This window comes from Schistocerca americana, chromosome 1 (assembly GCF_021461395.2).
Source record: "Schistocerca americana isolate TAMUIC-IGC-003095 chromosome 1, iqSchAmer2.1, whole genome shotgun sequence".
NCBI lineage: Eukaryota > Metazoa > Arthropoda > Insecta > Orthoptera > Acrididae > Schistocerca > Schistocerca americana.
In genome coordinates this window covers 88,909,714-88,932,670 of record NC_060119.1, presented here as the reverse complement: position 1 = coordinate 88,932,670, position 22,957 = coordinate 88,909,714, and the positions used below count along the sequence as shown (strand labels likewise).

Here is a 22,957-nt window from a genome sequence, read left to right as displayed (position 1 = left end):
GGGTATGACAAGGAAATGCATATTCAAATGTGCTTGCGGTGCTTTATATTCAGATGTTATGTTGCGAGATGCGATCGTGTACAATGTACCTGATGTCAAAATCAGAGAACAGATTTTGAAACAGTCCGATCCATCATTTCAGCAGATAGTGCAAATACGAGATCAGTACGATTCCGGTGCCTTGTTGGCTCATACATTTGAGCAGCCAGCTATTTGCCAGGTTGAGTTCCATGTTTACAGTCGCTCCGTACCACACCGGCAGCTTGCGCTGGCCATGCCGAGTAAACAACTCTCCACGCCGCATAAGCAGTTCGCTAAACAGGCTTACAGATACTACCGTCATATATAGTTAAAAATATGGGTTCCCGGCCTTTGACCTTCTTGTGCGAACGCACACGCTATGCCCGAACTCGTACTGGACTTGGTAGATTAATCTGCCACGAGTAATGAGTATGATGGGCAAACATCTATTAGGTGCACTACGAATGTAGTGTTGTGGACGTGTTGAGAATGTGGATCTCACGGGGAGCGTGCAAGGGATAAGTCCCTGAAGACGCACTATCCTCTGTGCCTGCGGTGGCTCAGATGGATAGAGCGTCTGCCATGTAAGCAGGAGATCCCGGGTTCGAGTCCCGGTCGGGGCACACATTTTCAACATGTCCCCAATGAAGTGTATCAACGCCTGCTTGCAACTAGGGTGCCTATTTAATTATCATTTCATTTCTAGCAAAGCTGCATGGTCGTCCACGGTAACTGTTCTTTCGGGAACAGATACTACCGTCATATATAACTCGATGAAGACTCTCAAAAAGTGCGTGTAGTAAATACTCATTTGGGCTTGTTTAAATATTTGCGATTGTCGTTTGGCGGTGCTTCCGCACCCGCCATTTTCCAACGGTATTTGGAACATCTGACTGCGCAAGTAACAAACTATTTGGACGATATTGGTTCAAATGGTTCAAATGGCTCTGAGAACTATGCGACGTAACTTCTGAGGTCATCAGTCGCCTAGAACTTAGAACTAATTAAACCTAACTAACCGAAGGACAACACACACATCCAAGCCCGAGGCAGGAGTCGAACCTGCGACCGTAGCGGTCACGCGGTTCCAGACTGAAGCGCCTTTAACCGCACGGCCACACCGGCCGGTGATATTGTCGTAGCAGGTCGTACACCTGAGGAACATATTGCAAAGTTATGTGCTTTGTTTCGTGTGGTATCTGAGGCAAGGCTAAAGTGTAGTTTGGACAAGTGTGATTCTTTCTAAACCTGAGTTGCAGTATCTTGGTCACGTCATAAACAGTCAAGGTGAACATCCTCTTCAGTCGCATTTGTTAGCCATACGAGACTTGCCAGTTCCTCACAATATCACAGGACTGCAGTCAGTTTTAGGAAAATGAACTATGATATTCGGTTCATACCGAATGCTCCATTGCATCGTTTGCGTCACATGACTGTCTCCTTTGTTTGGACAGCTGAGTGCCAAGTAGCTTTTGAAAAACTTAAAGATGCACTGCTCAGTGATCGATGCTCTTAGTTCACCTTAATCCTAACGAACCAGTTGTATTGCAAGTTGACACTTCCTCTTATGAAATCGGTGCCATACTTCCGCACAAAATTGGTAATAAGGACAGACCAATTGCTTTCGCATCAACAGTGTTGTCCGAAGCTCAGTGTAACTATTCACAAATTTAAAGAGAGGCTTTGGCTATTGTCTGTGGTGTCACCAAATTTCACCACTATTTGGATCACAAGCCTTTGTAGTCCTTGTTTCATCCGCCGAAACCGGTTCCTATACGAACTGCACAAAAATTGCATAGGTGGGCTTTGTCGTTGTCTCAATAGCATTACGAGATTGTGTATCGTCCGACAGCACAACATGATAAGCGGACGCACTTTCACGTCTTCCGATTGGCCCTGATACAGAATTTGACGCTTCAGCTGCATCATGTTGTCAAATTGATGGTCAAGATTCTGAACTGCTTCAGACTATAGGAGAATCACATAGGCCACGGAAGCTGATTCAGATTTGAACATTTTGCTCAATTATATTCGCACATCTTGGCCTCACTCATTGAATAGCATAAAGAAGTCTGTAGCGCGCCGATAATTTGCACGTCGGCGTAGCCTTACTGTACAGAAGCGTGTGATTCTTGTTCAAAATGACAGGGTGCACTCACGTGTGCTGATCCCTAAAGCTTTGCAAAAAGAATTGTTGTAGCTACTTCACCAAGGACACTGGGAGATTGTTTGTACGAATCAGTTAGCGCGTTGACACTGTGCTTGGCAGGATATGGATGCCCAAATAGAAAAGATGACGTCACGTATGCATGGAAAATCAGTCCGCTCCGACAGAAATTTTTTTTGGTTGGCCTAAGTCACAAACACCATGGCAAATGTGCACATAGATTTGCGAGACCTTTTTGGAACAGTCGCTGGCTTATTGTCGCTGACTCATATAGCAAGTTTCCTTTTGCTGTGCTCATGAACTCGACAACGGGTCACAATTCAGGTGCTGTCATCGATTTTTTGCCTACAAGGTTTACCTGAAGTAATAGTGTCAGACGACGGCCCTCAGTTCACGTCAAATGAATTTGAAACCTTCTGTGAACGCAATGGCATAGAGCGTCTAACTAGTGCACCACCTAAAGTCAAACGGCGAACTGTCAGGCAGCAGATGGCCAAGCTTCTCCCCGCACACACCAGGGATCAAGTATTACAATTGTTTCTCGCCTCATATCTCTCGGACGTACGAGATGGACCATCGCTGGCGGAATTGCTTCACGGGCGCCACCATCGGACACTGTTCCATCAGCTCCACCCTCCTGAGCATACGGCGCCGAAGGAAGGCCGCAAGTATCGCTTCGCGCTGCATGATATTGTCTTTTGCAATGGTTTTAGAGGCAGCAGACGGTGGGCGCTAAGCGAGATCATCCGTCGACTTGGCGCTTGCGTGTATCTTTATCAGGTCCAGATGGTTTGCAGCGCCGCCATCAAAATCAGCTTCGCCTCTGTCATGTACACGATGATCTTTCAGTCACTCTTCCCCCAGATTCACGGATCCAGAGGACAGCGCAGCCACAGCAGCCGCCAGAGGGTGTCCTCAGGACACGGCGGGACGATGCCATGGATACGGAGCCGTCCCCTCCTCCGCCTCCTCTCGTCCTACCAATGGAGCTGGACCCGCCGGCACCGCAGCAGTCACCACCGTCTTCATCTGGTTCATGGGAGCAGGAGGTGGACACGTACCCTTCTGGTCGTTTCCTGGGGGACGTTCCCGCGAGACATCAGGCCGAATGGCGGGGTACGATCGGAAGCAACCGCAGCTTCCGGCCCGACGTTGCGCCCACACTCCTGCACACCCGCCGTGGTCGTACTCCCTACACGACGACGGTCCGTCGCTTTGGGGGCAGGAATGTTCTGGCGTAACCACAAGCGCAGGAACGAAGAGGAAGAACGCGAGACCAGAGAAGGCAGTGAGGCGACGTCGGCCAATAGCTCACTGACCAGGATGTCACCATGATAGGAGCCACATCTAGCCGAAGTGAATATAAGCGCCGCTCCTGAAATGAAATGTCGTGTGTCTAGGGCCCCCTGTTGGGTAGACCAGTCGCCTGGTGCATCTAGCAGAGAGTGCTACGAAAACAGTTATTAGTGATCCATATCCATTGATGGTTTGGACATTGTCTATAGTGAAGAGCATTACTGGTTACAAGTTGTCAATCGCTTGTGACACCATTGTTATTTCAAAGTTAAGTCTTGTCAATCTGCTTTATTGAAATAAAACTGCTAATGTTATTTGCTTGAATTGTTGTATAGCATTCCGAGAACACAGCATGCCTTAGGCACTCTATACGAGACGAGTGGGCAAGACTCCACACTAACTAACCCAACCCACAAACCACGTACAGAATTTGACAGGGCTCTCATCGGGCCCTGCAGCCTTGTTTAATTTTAGTGATTTCAGCTGTTTTTCAACGCCGCCGGCACTAATATCTGTATCACACAACTTTGGAGTCGTGTTAGAATTGGGTTGGAACACTACCTCTATGTCTTCCTTAGTACAGCAGCATTTTAAAATGGAATTAAGCTTCTCTGCTTTTGCTTCACTACCCTCAGTCTCAGTTCCTATGCCACCCATGAGTGTTTGCACACTAACTTTGGTGTCACTGACAGCCTTTACATATGACCAGAATTTGAGATTTGTTAGATAAGACTCTGCTACCGCAGTTACTGAAAGATTCATGCATTGCTGTCTTGACAGCCAAACAATAATCAATCAGTATTTCCCCATACATAGCTGTAAGCTTGATCTTGCATCTATTATTTAGTAGTCACTGTTCCTTTGGAAGTTTGTTTGCAGTGACATTATTCCACGACGGGGGGGGGGGGGGGGGGGTTTGGCAGAACAGCGTCCCTTCCATCATGAACTGTTCTACTAGGAACATGTCTATCCAAGGTTTGGTGAACTATTCTTTTAAGCCGCGTACGCACCTAGTGACAAAGTCGCAGAAGAAGTTTCACAGCTGTTCCATGACATTTTTCTCGTGTACCGCGATAGAAAAGTCGCAGGTCTCAGGTTCCCACCGAAGCGGGGAACATCTGATAATGTTACGCGAATTAATACGTTCTGAACGTTTTACGAGTTTTCTACTTGCCAGCCATGGAGACAACACTGTAAATAATTGAATATTTTTCAGGCCCACCCGTGTCTACAGAAATTATCTCGGAAAAACAGAAGCAATAGGAGGCAAGCTATGGAGTATTTGGCCCATTTTGTCACAACAATGACACGGAAAAAATGAACATAATTTAACATCATAATTTAGGAGAGAACACAAGAGAGAGAAAAGTTTCTTTTTCGAAAAAGTTGAATTGGTTTGGTTGTCACCCATTACTACAGGAACTGATGACCTCAGATATTACGTCCCATAGTCCTTAGAGCCGTTTGAACCCATTACTACAAGACGTGGGATCCAGAGGAAGTCGGTATACAGACTCCGTATGAAGGTGAAGAAGATAGACAGGATTTCAGTGAAGTAAGACCGTTTTATTTTATTTCACAGCTTATACAGTACGGTACATTGATGTTTACCTGTTTTATAGTGAGAAATACTATTTGTATATGTATACATATGCAAGTACCATTTCTAACTGTGAGCAAAAATTGTATGCTCATGTTGTTGTTGTTGTGGTCTTCAGCCCTGAGACTAGTTTGATGCAGCTCTCCATGCTACTCTATCCTGTGCAAGCTTCTTCATCTCCCAGTACCTACCGCAACCTACATCCTTCTGAATCTGCTTAGTGTATTCATCTCTTGGTCTCCCCCTACGATTTTTACCCTACACGCTGCCCTCCAATACTAAATTGGTGATCCCTTGATGACTCAGAACATGTCCTAGCAACCGATCCCTTGTTCTGGTCAAGTTGTGCCACAAACTTCTCTTCTCCCCAATCCTATTCAATACTTCCACATTACTTATGTGATCTACCCATCTAACCTTCAGCATTCTTCTGTAGCACCACATTTCGAAAGCTTCTATTCTCTTCTTGTCCAAACTATTTACCGTCCATGTTTCACTTCCATACATGGCTACACTCCATACAAATACTTTCAGAAATGACTTCCTGACACTTAAATCTATACTCGATGTTAACAAATTTCTCTTATTCAGAAACGCTTTCCTTGCCATTGCCAGTCTACATTTTATATCCTCTCTACTTCGACCATCATCAGTTATTTTTCTCCCCAAATAGCAAAACTCCTTTACTACTTTAAGTGTCTCATTTCCTAATCTAATACCCTCAACATCACCCGACTTAATTCGACTACATTCCATTATCCTCGTTTTGCTTTTGTTGATGTTCATCTTATATCCTCCCTTCAAGACACCATCCATTCCGTTCAACTGCTCTTCCAAGTCCTTTGCTGTCTCTGACAGAATTACATAGTCATCGGCGAACCTCAAAGTTTTTATTTCTTCTCCATGGATTTTAATACCTACTCCGAATTTTTCTTTTGTTTCCTTTACTGCTTGCTCAATATACAGATTGAATAACATCGGGGAGAGGCTACAACCCTGTCTTACTCCCTTCCCAGCCACTTCTTTCCTTTCATGCCCCTCGACTCTTATAACTGCTATCTGGTTTCTGTACAAATTGTAAATAGCCTTTCGCTCCCTGTATTTTACCCCTGCCACCTTTAGAATTTGAAAGAGAGTATTCCAGTCAACATTGTCAAAAGCTTTCTGTAAGTCTACAAATGCTAGAAACGTAGGTTTGCCTTTCCTTAATCTTTCTTCTAAGATAAGTCGTAAGGTCAGTATTGCCTCACGTGTTCCATTATTTCTACGGAATCCAAACTGATCTTCTCCGAGGTCGGCTTCTACCAGTTCTTCCATTCGTCTGTAAAGAATTCGTGTTAGTATTTTGCAGCTGTGGCTTATTAAACTGATTGTTCGGTAATTTTCACATCTGTCAACACCTGCTTTCTTTGGGATTGGAATTATTATATTTTTCTTGAAGTCTGAGGGTATTTCGCCTGTTTCATACATCTTGCTCACCAGATGATAGAGTTTTGTCAGGACTGGCACTCCCAAGGCCGTCAGTAGTTCCAATGGAATGTTGTCTACTCCGGGGGCCTTGTTTCGACTCAGGTCTTTCAGTGCTCTGTCAAACTCTTCACGCAGTATCGTATCTCCCATTTCATCTTCATCTACATCCTCTTCCATTTCCATAATATTGTCCTCATGTGCATCGCCCTTGTATAGACCCTCTATATACTCCTTCCACCTTTCTGCTTTCCCTTCTTTGCTTAGAACTGGGTTTCCATCTGAGCTCTTGATGTTCATACAAGTGGTTCTCTTATCTCCAAAGGTCTCTTTAATTTTCCTGTAGGCAGTATCTATCTTACCCCTAGTGAGATAAGCCTCTACATCCTTACATTTGTCCTCTAGCCATTCCTGCTTAGCCATTTTGCACTTCCTGTCGATCTCATTTTTGAGACGTTTGTATTCCTTTTTGCCTGCTTCATTTACTGCATTTTTATATTTTCTCCTTCCATCAATTAAATTCAATATTTCTTCTGTTACCCAAGGATTTCTACTAGCCCTCGTCTTTTTACCTACTTGATCCTCTGCTGCCTTCACTAGTTCATCCCTCAAAGCTACCCATTCTTCTTCTACTGTATTTCTTTCCCCCATTCCTGTCAATTGTTCCCTAATGCTCTCCCTGAAACTCTGTACAACCTCTGGTTCTTTCAGTTTATCCAGGTCCCATCTCTTTAAATTCCCACCTTTTTGCAGTTTCTTCAGTTTTAATCTACAGGTCATAACCAATAGATTGTGGTCAGAGTCCACATCTGCCCCTGGAAATGTCTTACAATTTAAAACCTGGTTCCTAAATCTCTGTCTTACCATTATATAATCTATCTGATACCTTTTAGTATCTCCAGGGTTCTTCCATGTATACAACCTTCTATCATGATTCATAAACCAAGTGTTAGCTATGATTAAGTTATGCTCTGTGCAAAATTCTACCAGGCGGCTTCCTCTTTCATTTCTTAGCCCCAATCCATATTCACCTACTACGTTTCCTTCTCTCCCTTTTCCTACACTCGAATTCTAGTCACCCATGACTATTAAATTTTTGTCTTCCTTCACTATCTGAATAATTTCTTTTATTTCATCATACATTTCTTCAATTTCTTCGTCATCTGCAGAGCTAGTTGGCATATAAACTTGTACTACTGTAGTAGGTGTGGGTTTCGTATCTATCTTGGCCACAATAATACTTTCACTATGCTGTTTGTAGTAGCTTACCCACATTCCTATTTTCCTATTCATTATGAAACCTACTCCTGCATTACCCCTATTTGACTTTGTGTTTATAACCCTGTAGTCACCTGACCAGAAGTCTTGTTCCTCCTGCCACCGAACTTCACTAATTCCCACTATATCTGACTTTAACCTATCCATTTCCCTTTTTAAATTTTCTAACCTACCTTCCCGATTAAGGGATCTGACATTCCACGCTCCGATCCGTAGAACGCCAGTTTTCTTTCTCCTGATAACGACATCCTCTTGAATAGTCCCCGCCCGGAGATCCGAATGGGGGACTATTTTACCTCCGGAATATTTTACCCAAGAGGACGCCGTCATCATTTAATCATACAGTAAAGCTGCATGCCCTCGGGAAAAATTACGGCCGTAGTTTCCCCTTGCTTTCAGCCGTTCGCAGTACCAGCACAGCAAGGCCGTGTTGGTTATTGTTACTAGGCCAGATCAGTCAATCATCCAGACTGTTGCCCTTGCAACTACTGAAAAGGCTGCTCCTCTTCAGGAACCACACGTTTGTCTGGCCTCTCAACAGATACCCCTCCGTTCTGGTTGTACCTACGGTACGGCTATCTGTATCGCTGAGGCACGCAAGCCTCCCCACCAACGGCAAGGTCCATGGTTCATGTGGGGGGGGGGGGGGGAGGGGTATGCTCATACATTCACTAAATTAATATTCCCTTATCCGTATGTTAATATAACATGTTATAATAGTTAATTTTTATACTGTCAGTGGGATTAAAATTCAGTGTGAAAGGATATCAATGATAAGGTTCGCTGATGACATTACTACTCTTAGTGAAGGTGAAGATGAAGTATAGAATCTGCTGAATGGAGTGAACAGTCTAATGAGTTCAGAATATCGATTGAGAGTAAATTGAAGGAAGACGCAAGTAATGAGAAGTAGCAGAAATGGCTGGTAAAAAGCTTCTCAGGATTGATGATCACGAAGCAGACGAAGTCAAGGAATTTTGCTGCCTAGACAGCAAAATAACTTATTATGCACGCAGCAGGGGGGACGTAAAAAGCAGACTGGGACTTGCAAAAAGGGCCTTCCTGGCCAAGAGAAGTCTGCTGGTGTCAACCATAGAGTCGGCGAAGAAGTTTTTGAACATGTACGTTTTGAGCACAGCATTGTGTGGTAGTGAAACATGGACAGTGACAAAAGAGGAACAGAAGAGAATCGAAGAATTTGAGACGTGGTGCTACAGACGAATGTTGGAAATTAGGTGGGCTGATAAGGCCAGTAATGAGGAGGTTCTGCACAGTATCAGAGACGAAAGGAATATGTGGAAAACACTGATAAGAAGAAGGGACAGGATGACAGGGCATCTGTTAAGACATCAGAGAGTAACTTCCATGGTATTGAGGGAGGTGTACAAAGTAAAAGCTGTAGAGATAGGGATACATCCATTAAATAATCGAGGACGTTGGTTGCAGTTTCTAACCTGAGATGAAAAGGCTGCCAAAGAAAAGGAATTCGTGGCGAGCCGCGCCAAACCAGTCAGAAGACTGATGACTCAAAAATAACCCGTCATTGTTGTTACTTACCCGATCTTTGCCGATTGATCCCAGCTGTAAGCTGTATTGTTTAACATGTGCATATTTCTGTACTCCAACTGATTGATTCCAAGGTTTGAATGCGCGACTTGGTTCAGGGACTATGGCGATACAATGGGGACCGTCCGTATACAACGTCTCTCGAGTTAGTCTCTAGTCGTGTACGAGACTTTAACTTTTAGCCACGGTTCTTCTAAGTCTTCCTGTAAAGAGGTAAATGTTTTGAGTTTCTCTTTCAGACTGACAGGACTGGCTCATTATCCACCTTAATATACAAATAAATCTTAGGTCATTAGGACAGTGCACTTAATAGTCTAAGTGTCCGCTAGGGAGGGGGAGGGGGGAGAGGGGAGAGGTAAGACGGGGCATTTGTCCCCTTCACTTGTAATCTGGAGTCCAGAGTTCTTGTTCATTACAGAATTCTCATATACTTCCACAAGTGACTGGATAACCATCTGTTCTCTGGGACATAAGCTTTTTTTTTTTTCTTTTTTTTTTTATCGCCTGAAAAATTTAATTCGTGCGGCATGACACGTCTCGAAACTGACCAACTCATTGACATCAAAAATAGCAATTTTAGAGTCTTGCGTTCTCTCGCCCTCCCTCTTGCTCCCCCTCTTTTCTGCAGACGCCGTTGGTTCCTAGCCGGGTGGTAGTCGCTAGAGATGGGCAAACTGAAACACTTAACTGTTTCGAAACAAATGAAACAGTACAATGTAATGTTTCGATACGCTGTTTCGAAACAGTGAAACAGTTTGTGTTTTGTAATCTAATAAACCTACACATTTTATCATCTTGAATGTCTACTGTATAAGTATGTCCATATAAACACAAATGAGGTGCGAGAGCCTAATCATTTCGCAGAAAGTATGAAACTATCACATGGGAGCCTTGGCAGTTTCTTATTTCCTGCAGCAAATGCGCTGCTTTCGTGTTGTGTGACTTACATACTTTTCAATTGGCTGAGGACAGCCATAGCTGAAGACAGAAGAACCACCACGAACGGAACTGGAGGTGGGAGCAAACTGCAGAAACAACGAATATGCTACTGGGATTCCCACATTCCGTTAGTATGGGTAATATACCCATCCTGCTAATTTCCATGCACGCAAAGGGAATCATTGTGGATAATAGGCACAGTGACTATAGACTCACAGATAACACCAAATAATTCGAATAAATAACAAAATATAACAGAAAAATTTTGCCTTTCCAGGTGTTTCGAACCGTTACTATAAAGTCACCATGTTTCCCAGCCCTTCCCGTTCACCACTGCACTATCAGTGATATGTCAAACAGATTGCTTGCAATTATACCTAGATCAAATTTATGTATATATCTAATAACGTGTCACTCTACGCCTTTTTTTATTCAGAATGTTGTAGGCTTACTTGCGTTTCTTAATACGATTACTGTACATGAAAAGAGAAGCGTATGTTTTATAAAAAAAGGGTAATTTAACCGAATGATTTTCACATATTTATTATTTTGAATGTGAATAGTATGCGTTGTTTCATTGTTTGGTTAGTGTTTATAAAGCAGATGTTGCGCCATTTCGTAACAGGACAGTCAGCTAGAAACGAAGCTTTATTTTCGGATATCTTAAGCTTCATTCTATTGCTTGTCAAAAATATTTCGCCACTCTTGAAAGTGTTTCATTAAGTGTTATGTTGTGTTTCAGTGTCTGTGCCGAGCCCGAATCTCGTACGACACAGAGCGGAATGAAACATCACTGTTTCGATACAATTAGTCCGTTCCAAGCGCAGGTGGACTGAAACAGCCTTATTTTGAAACAACGATACAGTTTCTGTGTCTGGCTCGAGATCGAATCTGGTGCGGTTATCCGAGACAGGGGCGGAATGAAACACCACTGTTTCGAAACAGTGAACCACAGCCGTTCCGAAACACTGAAACAGTTCCACGTATCGATACACTGTATCGAAACATAGAAACAGTGGCCAAGTCTAGTAGTCGCTGTGGGTAGTAGTGGCTGAAAGCGTACTGATAGTGGTCCATGCGGGTGTGGACAGCGCATGACAGAGAACCGGATTGAGCATAAGAGGCGCCTACGACTATGCCAGCTAGACAAATTGATTTTAGCTGAACACGTTTGGAAAATGAACATGAAATTACATTTCACTAAATGTCTATCAACAAAGTGCTTAACTCCTTCAGATATAGCGTAATAACAGAAGATCTATAGAACAAAACAGCTAATAACACCCTCAATAAAAATAGCGGCATCTTACTAGGGATGGTAGTTACCGCTGAAAGAATCGGTTTTTGGTTATATCTTTTTTTCTACCCCACTTAAACCTGACTGTTAAAACCAAAATGACCAGTTTCTGAAATAACCGATTTTTGGTCTTTTGTTCTTATCATTTCCTGTAATAAACGTAGAAGTCGAAAAAAAATTTGACTCTCTTGTTTTCAGGATAGACAGAATCATATTATTAAATTAAACTCAACAAAACTTAGTCCGTCCACGATTTTCTGCTTTTCTCGAAAAGAGATAAGTGGTTGAATATTTAAAAAAAATCACCAGTATTCTACTACTGCTTCTAATTCTTTTAGTTTTGTTTTTCGTGTTAATTTGTCCGTTTTTAAGAGGTACAAGCAGATAAAGGTATATTATGTATACATAGGCAGCAGATCAGTTACTTTCTATTTTTATCGTTTACCAAGAACGAATTGTTGTTAAGCAGATCAGCTACTTTCAATTTTTCTTGAATAGCCTGCCATGAATGAATTGTTACTAAGTTTTAAACTTATTACTGTTACCATGATTTCCTGCCTCTTTTATTATTTCATAGAAATGGTAGAGAAATCTTCAATCTTTTAAAGCAAATGAAACATTGCTCTTCATTGCTATGTCATAAAATGACTAGCTTTTTTGCCACTCTGCAGTATGACGGATGTTCGGCGACAACAGCCAGAAACTTCAGTATAGACCAAATGGTGATGAGGCTTGCACACCACACGTACACGCCTAGTTTAAGCCACGGCACACGGTAACAGGCACATTATTTATTGCCTCTGCAATGCTACAACAATTCTTCTGTCACGACTTTGTTGCTCATCTGTGTCGGCATTGTTATTGAAACAGCACTGTTCGCTTTTCTTATTTTCAAATACAAAGCAATACTTCAAATCAATGGAAATTTTTCGAATAATAATTACTCTTTTTTAAAAAAAAAAAGGTTTATTTAAAAACGAATAACTTCAGCACAGCTCTTATGGCTAATTGATGTTTCGGTTTTATTACTCGATTATTATAACGCCTGTTATAACTGAGACCAACAAATACCGAAAAATACCGATTATTCAGAATTAAAATACAGGAACTGCAGCCCAATGCAAGTATTCGTGTGGCCCGCTGTTGTCAGGTGTATTTTCTAGTAACACGCATCTAGCAACCAACAGCGGAAACCAGAAACGAAAATTAGCTTTACGAGCTTTTTAAGACTAAGTTTCGTGCTCAGAAACGGAAGTGTTTACAGAGACAATACTATTTTAAAATGTGCTTACTTTTGACACTGGTGAATTCGACCGTGACGAGGCATTTGGCTACCTTAAGAGAGTCACAGTTACTCCTGCCGGCTGCTCCCATTCCCTTAGGCCTTTATCATTCTTGCTATAGGCCGCTTACCTCAGTGGCAGAGGGGTAAGTAGCGCAAGCAGTGGGAGGGGAACTGTTTTATTGTTTGTCTTCTACTATCGACAAATCATGGATGTGGGCGACTCGTAGCAGTCAGCTGATATGTTATAAAATTTTGACATGGAAGCAACATCTGTTGGTGAATATGCATAAGAGAGAGGCTCGTCTTCAAATGCGGTACTTGTTATTAGCAAAGAACATCAAATTAATTATCGTTGTTGTAATAAAACGCAATGAGTAAACGAAAAATGACATTTGGAACGTTTAGCGACATTTGTGATCGTGTCTCATAATACGAAATGCATTCAAATTTAAATAAAATTACTATTATTAGTCAATTATTCGTCTGCTCACACAGAGAACCAACAACACTTCGTCAAGCAATTATAGTGGACATCTTTGGGGTCGCTGAGATTGGCAGCAATCTGAAACAGAGAATAGTCGTAAAGAATACAGGCATGTATTTGTCATCTGTGAATAATAAACTTTACGCATAATACATAAATTTGAAGTCCCTTGACATTTATTGCTTCATATGTCATTTATTAAAACAATGCACTTTTTGTTGCTTGTAAATTAGTTATGGAAACAATTCCTTTTTTCAAACATCTAAATAGAAACTTCATTTGATTTACGAAGATTTGCCATTGTGGTACACTAAAGAAAATACGTTATACATATGTAAAGAGCATGCTGCAATAATTATTCTACTTAGTCGAGTAATGATCCAGATCGAAATTTATTCGAATAATGCCCATTCTCCTTAACACTAAGCCTTGCACTTCCTTTTTATTTGCAGTCGTTGGAGTTAATATTGTCAACTGTAAGAAGATGTAGTAGTTCATTCGCGTAGCTTGACTGAATTTTTTGTTAATTGTAGACAAAGAAGACAGCTATAATTAGTTGTCATGTCAGTCAACATAAATCTGTTTCATTTGTTCTGTACAAAGTATATCTCAACATTAGTGCTATTTTAGCTGGAGACTAAATGCAAGCACTATTTCACCAGCTTTCGATCACAGAGATTTAGACTTCTATATATAGGGTGATTATAATTAAAGTTAAATTTTCAAAACGCTCTAGAAATAACACCACTGGTCAGAGTGACGTCAAATTGCAACGGAATATTATCGGAGAAGGGGGAAAGCGTATGGCAGAAGAAAAAAATAGATTTCACATGCCGAGAGGACATGTGATGTTAATTCATTGATTACAAAATCGAGTGGTAAAAAACTTGGCAGTATGAGCCCACTTACCATTATGATGCTGCACCCCTTCTGGCATGGATGCATGCACTGATTAGGTTATGAAAGGTGTCATAAAGCTGTTGTATCCTCCACTGAAGCAAGCTGGCCACGACTGTCGTAACTGGTTCAAAATGGTTCAAATGGCTCTGAGCACTATGGGACTTAACATCTGAGGTCATCAGTCCCCTAGAACTTAGAACTACACTGCTGGCCACCGTAAATGCAACACCCTGAAGGAAGCAACCGAATCGAGTGAAATTTACACCATGAGTTTGCAGCGATGAGATATGCAACTGATTAGAATTTCAGCGCAGACGCACATCACGCGCGCCTGTGGCGCCATCTCATAGCGCCATTTAAGGCTTGGCGATTTCGACGAGTGTACGTTCGGCACGTGTGTTTACCTTGTGGTTGTTTCACAAGACGATCAGTTATGCCTCGTAGACAACAGCGAACATCCTTTGATGAAGTATCCGAGTTCGACAGAGGAAGGATAGTGGCTTACCGAGATTGTGGATTATCATACAGAGAAATCGCTAGTCGTGTTGGACGAAACCAACGATATGCAGGAGGGTACGACGGACCGACGTGGTCGATTGCATTTACCTCGGTGCACCACTGCACGTGCTGATAGGCAAATTGTGCGCATGGCAGTGACGGATCGCTCAGTGACATCCCGAACCATAGCACGGCACATTGCGTCTGTAACGCATCATCCAGTGTCTGCGCGTACCATTGGACGCCGTTTACAGCAGAGTGGTCTGTCCGCAAGACGTCCATTGCTTCGACTACCATTGACGCAGAACCACAGACGTCTCCGTCGCCAATGGTGTGATGACAGACGGATGTGGACGGCAGAATGGAATGACGTTGTCTTTACTGACGACGCACGCTTCTGTCTGCAGCACCACGATGGTCGGATTCGAGTGTGGAGACACCGTGGAGAGAGGATGCTGGACAGCTGCATTATGCACCGCCACACTGGTCTTGCACCGGGTATTATGGTATGGGGCGGTATTGGATATTCCTCTCGCACGCCTCTAGTACGCATTGCTGGTACTTTAAATAGCCGCCGCTACATATCCGAGGTGCTGGAGCCAGTTGTCCTTCCTTACCTTCAGGGCTCGGCTACAGCCATATTTCAATAGGATAATGCGCGACCACACGTGGCACGCATTGTCCAAAGGTTCTTCGTCAATAACCAGATTGAATTGCTTCCCTGGCCGGCTCGCCCTCCGGATCTTTCGCCGATAGAAAACATGCGGTCCATGGTTGCTCAACGAGTGACCCAGATTACATCCCCAGCTGCCACACCAGATGATCTTTGGCAACGTGTGGAAGCTGCTTGGGCTGCTGTACCCCAGGAACACATCCAACGTCTCTTTGACACAATGCCGAGACGTGTGGCAGCGGTAATCTCCAACAATGGCGGCTACTCTTGACTACTGATTCTGGCAGGAACCACATGTCACAGACGTCTGTAAACGTAATCATTTGATACTTGGTCAACATGTTATCTACAAAATAAATTTTGTTGTGCTACCTCTTGTCTTTCTTGGTGTTGCATTTACGGTGGCCAGCAGTGTACTTAAACCTAACTAACCTAAGGACATCACACACATCCATGCCCAAGGCAAGATTCGAACCTGCAACCGTAGCGGTCGCGCGGTTCCAGACTGTAGCGCCTAGAACCGCTCGGCCACCCCGGCCGGCTCGTAACTGGTCCTTCATATCCTGGACACTGGCACTGGGACAGAGTTGACGTCCGATCTGATTCCATACGTTTTCTATCGAAACAAATGTGAGGACAGTGCAGGCCACAGGAGTACCTCTTCATCACGCAGGCACTCTATAAAGGTACGTGCCTTGTGTGGACAAGTATTGGTCTGTTGCAGAGTGTCACGCGATACTATCTCATGAGAGGTAACACACGAGGATGCACATTGTCGCTAACCTATCTTTGTGCCGTCAGAGATGACTCAATCACTACCTGATGACTTCTCGCACCATGATACCACGAGTACTGATAGCGCTGTTCCTCTCCAAAACACTGCCACCGCCATACTCGCAGACGATGGTCATCTGGATTACTGTCGAACCGCGATTCATCACTGAACACAACGCGACTCAACTCTTCAGCAGTCCATGCCTCTCGCTCAAGGCACCATTCAAAGTGCAGTTGTTTGTGTTGCGGTGTTAACAGCAGCCTAAGCACGGGACCGTAATTCCCTAGTTCGGCTGCTGCTGGTCTCCGACTAATGTTGCGCGACGACACACAGTGTTGCAAGGAGTCCATTGCTTTTTCTCAGACGGCAGACATATTTGCAGGGATACGACGTGCACGGTGGTTCTCCCTTGTGGTTGTGAGTTGTGTTCTACCAAAAACTTGACGACTAGTATGCCCGCCTTCAAATTCCCATACAGTCCGACAACGGGCCTCTGTCATATTCAAATTCGCTACGGATTCGGTCAGCCGGCCAAATGGAGACCAAACTTTCATGTGCTGATAACGTTGTGTCGCATGTGTTGGAGACATGTCTGTATTCTTTCACAGTAATCAGACGACTCTGTTCACGAATCTACCAGGCCTGGGCTCAACGCTAAACACGAACAACACTAACGCACTCTAGTGTCCTCTACTTGCCACAGAGATTTGCAGCCGTAATTGTTTACATAAGTGCCGATGGTGTGTACGTATATGAAGTTACTTTGACATCCGACTATGTCTTCCGCGTGATTGACCTTTTTCGTCAGGCAGTGTACGTCCATCTTCCCATATCTTGCCTTACCGCCCCTCATCCTTCTATCCTCCATTCGTCCCTACCTACACAGAATTTTCTTGGAGCTGACCTCGAGGGACTTGCCCGATTCGTCATCGTCGTCATCATTATCGCTATCGTCATCGTCTTAGCACCAGCTACACCATTGTCATTATCAACAGGAATAACTTTTATTGTATTTTAACCCTATAATTTTACCTTCATCTGTAAAAATACTATATGTATATATTTATTTACAAAAAAGAATAATTTTTATTTTATTTCAATGGTATTATTTTGATCTTTCAGCTGTAAAAAAGGTATATGAATATATTTATTTGGCTGAAGAGCACCAATAATTTGCTGCAACCCAAAAGAAGAACAATCTTCTCTGTTTCTTGGCTCCCTCACAGTATGATATGAAGACACTCAGTCGAAATATCGCTAAAGGACGCCATTTGGAAATAATTGTTGGTGTTGACCGTAAAGTATGTGAGATCAGGGCGTACATCAGGCCTGCCACAGCTTGGCACGCAAGCTATTTCCCTCCAACGATCGCTTCGCTCTCAAACACTACTCGCGCGGTGACGTCACGGCCTTGACGCAGCCTCCGGTTCGCTTGTTTATCAGCGATCGAGTTGGGCAACGTCTCTTCAACTGTTTCCTCAAAGCATAGGACGTCGCACGTTCACTGGCTGTCCCACTTCGAAGGTGCATCGCTGTTTCGTTACTCCGCTTGCTCTCGGTGTTTTGTTCAGATTTACTCTCCTTGATATTGTCAGTTTGGTTATTGGCTCTGAGCACTATGGGACTTAACATCTATGGTCATCAGTCCCCTAGAGCTTAGAACTACTTAAACCTAACTAACCTAAGGACAGCACACAACACCCAGTCATCACGAGGCAGAGAAAATCCCTGACCCCGCCGGGAATCGAACCCGGGAACCCGGGCGTGGGAAGCGAGAACGCTACCGCACGACCACGAGTTGCGGACTGTTTGGTTATTACTGTGGCTATTGTTCTGATTTTGATTTTGGTTATTACTATGGCTATTTTTCTATTAAAGTTCTCTAGAATGTCGAAAAGAAAGAATAACGAAAACAGTGTTTTCAATGAAGCGTGGGAGATTAAATACTTCTTTGTACACAATTCCGACGCGCAACCAAAGCGTTTAAAACGTAAAAAATTTCTAAGTCAGTGGCAGCAATCTTGTTCGACTTTTTCTTCGCTCCATGGAGCAACACGCGGACGGTACTCTCATGACGAACGATGCGCTTCAGTGGATCAATTAAAGAAAGACATGTAAGAACTGCCTGAACTGTTAAGTCTTAAAGAAAAGAGCTTAACTGCATCTTATGTGGCTTGCTCAAAATTAGCAAAAGTCCAAATAAGCTTCAGTGGCGGCGAACTCGTGAATGAATGGACAATAGGAATGACAAAAGCATGTGGTTACGGCGATGCCTCTGAACGCTTAAATGAGGTGCTTCATCACGTAACACTGTAAAAAGTCAAATTCTTGGTTTGGCACATAGCATGAAAAAGAAAGTAAACAATTTAATTACTAGAGACCGGATTATATGCCTCACGAAAACCTGAAAATATGGATGAAGAATGCTTAAAATGCATGAAAAGTATCGAAATATGAAAGGTCAAATAACTAAAAAAAATGGCAGTTACTGCGTGCGTTTTATCTCAAAATCGAACCTGTGCGTATCATTCACGAGGAAGAGCGCCGGCCACGCGAAAAATCGGTACGTTCAGAACGCTGATTTAATTTTCTGAATACTTTCTGGTAGAGGTTAGGTGGCGGGCCTTTCTGGGATTATTTTCCAAAAGTTTGCAAAATGGGAGCGCATACCGTATTTCAAGAGTTGTTCCTTCTTTGCTATTGTTGTCGGTAAGAAGCGGATGCAATGCGAGTGAGTCGCAGCAAAACAATCGATATGTACAGGACCAACTTCGAAATATGTCACAGACAGAGGGACATGCTCAAAATCTACGTAGTATTTTATTTAAAAAACAACACACAATCATGATTTTTTAAACAGCATTAACTTTTATTAATTCTATTAGACCAAAGCATTTACAATTCATACATTTTTCTACCGTTGTAAACATAAACCTAGTACTGTTCCAAATGTCCGGTAGTAAGATTGTGTCATCAACCACTCAAAAACATTTTTATAAGCAGAAAAGGACCGTTCCACATCAACTGAGGTAACTGGGCGGTATCTGAATTTGGATGCTATGTTGACATTTATTATTTCTGTTAAAAAAAAGTTCACCCTTCCCATTAACAAAACTATCAGTTTGGGACAAGGGATTAAAAGTCTGGGTTTTTTTTTAAATGTTTTTAAACTTTTCTTTTATTTTTCTTGCTAATACCTCCGGCAATGAGGAGTTCAATAGAACAATTTTATTCATTAACTGAATACATTCATTCAACGCCAAACCTTGAATTACAAGCTTTTTAGTAATTCGAGGTATATGGGAAAAATGAGTGATGATCACGGCACTGTCTTTTTTAATACCGGAATCATTAAAAGATTCCTTGCAGCGGCAAACAGCTAAAGCCTCTGCACTATCGAAGTCGTTCACTACCCCTCTAATGGCTTCGAAATGTTCATTATGAAACAACTCAGCTTCGACCCACGTATTCCAACGAGTTACCACTGGTCCAGGAGGTAAAGGCACATTTGGTAGTTTTTCTTTGTAGGTCTTTATGTGAGCAGGAGGCTTTAGAAACACTTCCTTTGTGGATGAAATCAGTTGACTTATATTCACAAACGTGGAAAGTACTTCTTCAGCAAGGCGATGTACTCCATGAACAAAGCTCGCCACAAGAATCAAAATGGTTCAAATGGCTCTAAGGACTATGGGACTTGACATCCTAGGTCATCATCCCCTAGACTTAGAACTACTTAAACATAACTAACCTAAGGACATCACATACATCCATGTCCGAGGCAGGATTCGAACCTGCGACCGTAGCAGCAGCGCGGTTCCGGACTGAAGCGCCTAGAACCGCTCGTCCACAGCGGCCGGCTATCTTCAGAAGGTTCCGGAAATATTTTTCTAATACCCGCATTCAAAAATTTGGCGATCGTAGAATTATTTACTTTTTCAAGTTCTTTGCAGACCGCTAAAAAGGAAGGAGGCTCTTCTTTCAAAGCACCAACAATTAAATTTGCAATGTGACGGCCACAAGTGTCTGTAGTTTCGTCATCTGAAATCCAGGTAATGCTGTTCTTGAGTTCATTGCGTATTTCTTCCAGAACATTTATGTAAATTGTCGGTAAGTAATTTTTTACGCCTGTTGATTCGTCTGGCATATTTTGATTTAAGCAATATTTGAGCAGGAAGCCTTCGAGGATAGTGTTTGTTAAGTTTGTGAAGAGGAACACTGCTTGCAATGAACGCTTCACATAGGTCCATGTTAAATCGCCTTTTTTGTTTACCTTTGGACAAATCCATGCTACTACAACTACCTGTTGTCAGTCGTTGTTGCCGTGGTCTTTTCTCCTGCATGCCTGCGATATGAATACTTGTCTTGACATGTTGGTCTATTTGAAACTTTTTTTGCACGAAACTGTTTCTCGCAAATTCAACAATATAAAACAATTCCGCCATGCGTAAATGTTGCAGGATGGTCAACTATTCACGCCGGCCGGAGTGGCCGAGCGGTTCTAGGCGCTACAGTCCGGAGCCACGCGACCGCTACGGTCGCAGGTTCGAATCCTGCCTCGGGCATGGACGTGTGTGATGTCCTTAGGTTAGTTAGGTTTAAGTAGTTCTAAGTTCTATGGGACTGATGACCATAGCAGTTAAGTCCCATAGTGCTCAGAGCCATTTGAACCATTCAGCTATCCACGGTGTTTCTTTTTTCGGGCGGCATGGCGCACAACATGCTACACAGTAGAAGTCGTAAACACTCTCAGCCTTGTACAACTAAATAGAAAGCTAAACTAAAAGAATGGACGTGCGACTAAAAGCTTGCGTAGTTTAATTTAATTGTTGCCGACGCGTACGGTATGACAGCGGAGGGGATTAACCGGGGGCGCGGGCGCAGGAGCATTGACTCTGTCTGCCTGTTTCTGTTCCTCTTCTGTGATGATTTCGCTAGGCAGTGGCTTCGCGGTTAGCGACTGCACGCAGTTCTAGGTCGCGATCAATCAGTGAGATCGAAGCTACATCTAGCCAGAGACTGCTCCTCTAAATTTTTAAAATGTTGTAAATATAAGAGAGAAAATATGTATCGTCACTAGTTTTTGGTTAAAATATGCAACAACCGGTGAAAAGGAGACAAATATGCAACATGCAAGTGCATATAATCCGGTCTCTGTTAACTGCCAACTGTCTACATTATTCCTTGTGTGTGGTCGAGATTTCTAATGGAACAGAGATTGGTCAACTATTAATTTCTATTCGCCTGTTAATGGACCACTTTTCTGTACATGAATAGTTACTTGCTGTAGTTTCGTTACTCTTAACAACAAGTTTGGATGTTTTTGACGCAGCTACAAAGTGTGTTGGCAACATTGGTGGTTTTAAAAAGTGCTGTGCAACTTGCTCCGATGATGATCTGCTATGGTCGGTAGCGAAAATGGCTTTGTTTGTCAGTTAAGAAAACGTGGAATAAATTGAACTTTCCATTGCATTGTAAGGGTAAGAACTATGTGGGAAAAGAGTCAGAACGTTGTTCGCGATGAAAGATGTAACGAAAATTTCGAATATAATATGAAGAGCAAATTGATCACTATCTCACCGAAAATTTAAACAGTTTTTAGAGGAAATTGACGCTGGATATGAGGACAGTGATTCATTCCAGAACGCGTTTCGTGAGTGCAGGAAAATTCTTAGTTTTTCTATCACTCTGAAGAGAACTTTTTAAGTTTTTGAATGAAGAAGTAAAATTGGACACTAAGGAATCTGAAAATAGGTTGAACAACTCCCTTTTTAAATCAGTGTTCAAAGTTTTAATTATTGATGATGTGTCTAATGAGTTTCAGAGTGATTTCAAAGATTTTAAATCTCTAGAGCGTTCAATGAAAATTAGCTTTAAAAGCGCTGGAAGTGATGTTAAAACAGGAATGTGAAGTTAACAAAATTATCCGTCCATGCTATCCACAACATATAGAGTTGCAGCAATTTCTGAAGTAAAGCCACAAAATCTGTACGCATAACTCGCAAGCTTCGCTCTTCAAATAAAATATTTGTTTCGCCTCATCACAACGAAGTACATTAAATCTGCTCAGCGTGATGCAGAAACCAATAAGTCGTTTGTACATCAACTTCGTCTCGCTACGATGAAAACTGAAATCTACATAGTTTTTGTCAGGATCAGATTAAATAAATCTAACGTAAATATTTAAATATCTCATTAATGTAAGTACAAGAATTTGAGACAAACAACCAAATAAAAATCAAAGTTTTGGTAACTTGTTGCTTACGACATTTACGTATAGGGAACAGCTAGGCGAGTTGGAGCGGCAACCGCTCGAGAAACCGGAATGACGCGCTAGTCACGCTTTGTCACGCCTTGTATTCATTATTAACAAACTTGCAAAGATTTCGAGAAAACTATGTGACGGTCTAAATATGGATCTTACCTCTACTACAACACGATCCTGGACGTTTATACTCCCACTCAAGTATCTTACACGACTGACAGTTATGATTCACTTCGCCAGTGGCCACAACACGATCATTTGCGAATGCTTGTTTCAAGAACATAAGCACGCTGGACAGAAGTCACCCAAAGGAGACGTTACGCTAACACCTTGAAACGACCTTTAACACTCTAGGAGGCACATAACCGCTGCAGTGGTTCTCGCCAGCTTCAGCAGACTCCCATGAAGTAAGCGGTCTGATGATAACGAGAAACGTGGTCGAAACCGTT

The 22,957-nt window shown here is 42.7% G+C and overlaps 1 non-coding gene across 1 annotated transcript; it reads left to right on the top strand.

Moving 5' to 3' along the window:
- The first annotated feature begins 569 nt into the window (after nucleotides 1-569).
- Trnat-ugu lies at nucleotides 570-644 on the top strand. The gene has a single exon. It is a non-coding gene; the product is annotated as a tRNA-Thr (tRNA).
- The last annotated feature ends 22,313 nt before the right edge of the window (nucleotides 645-22,957 follow it).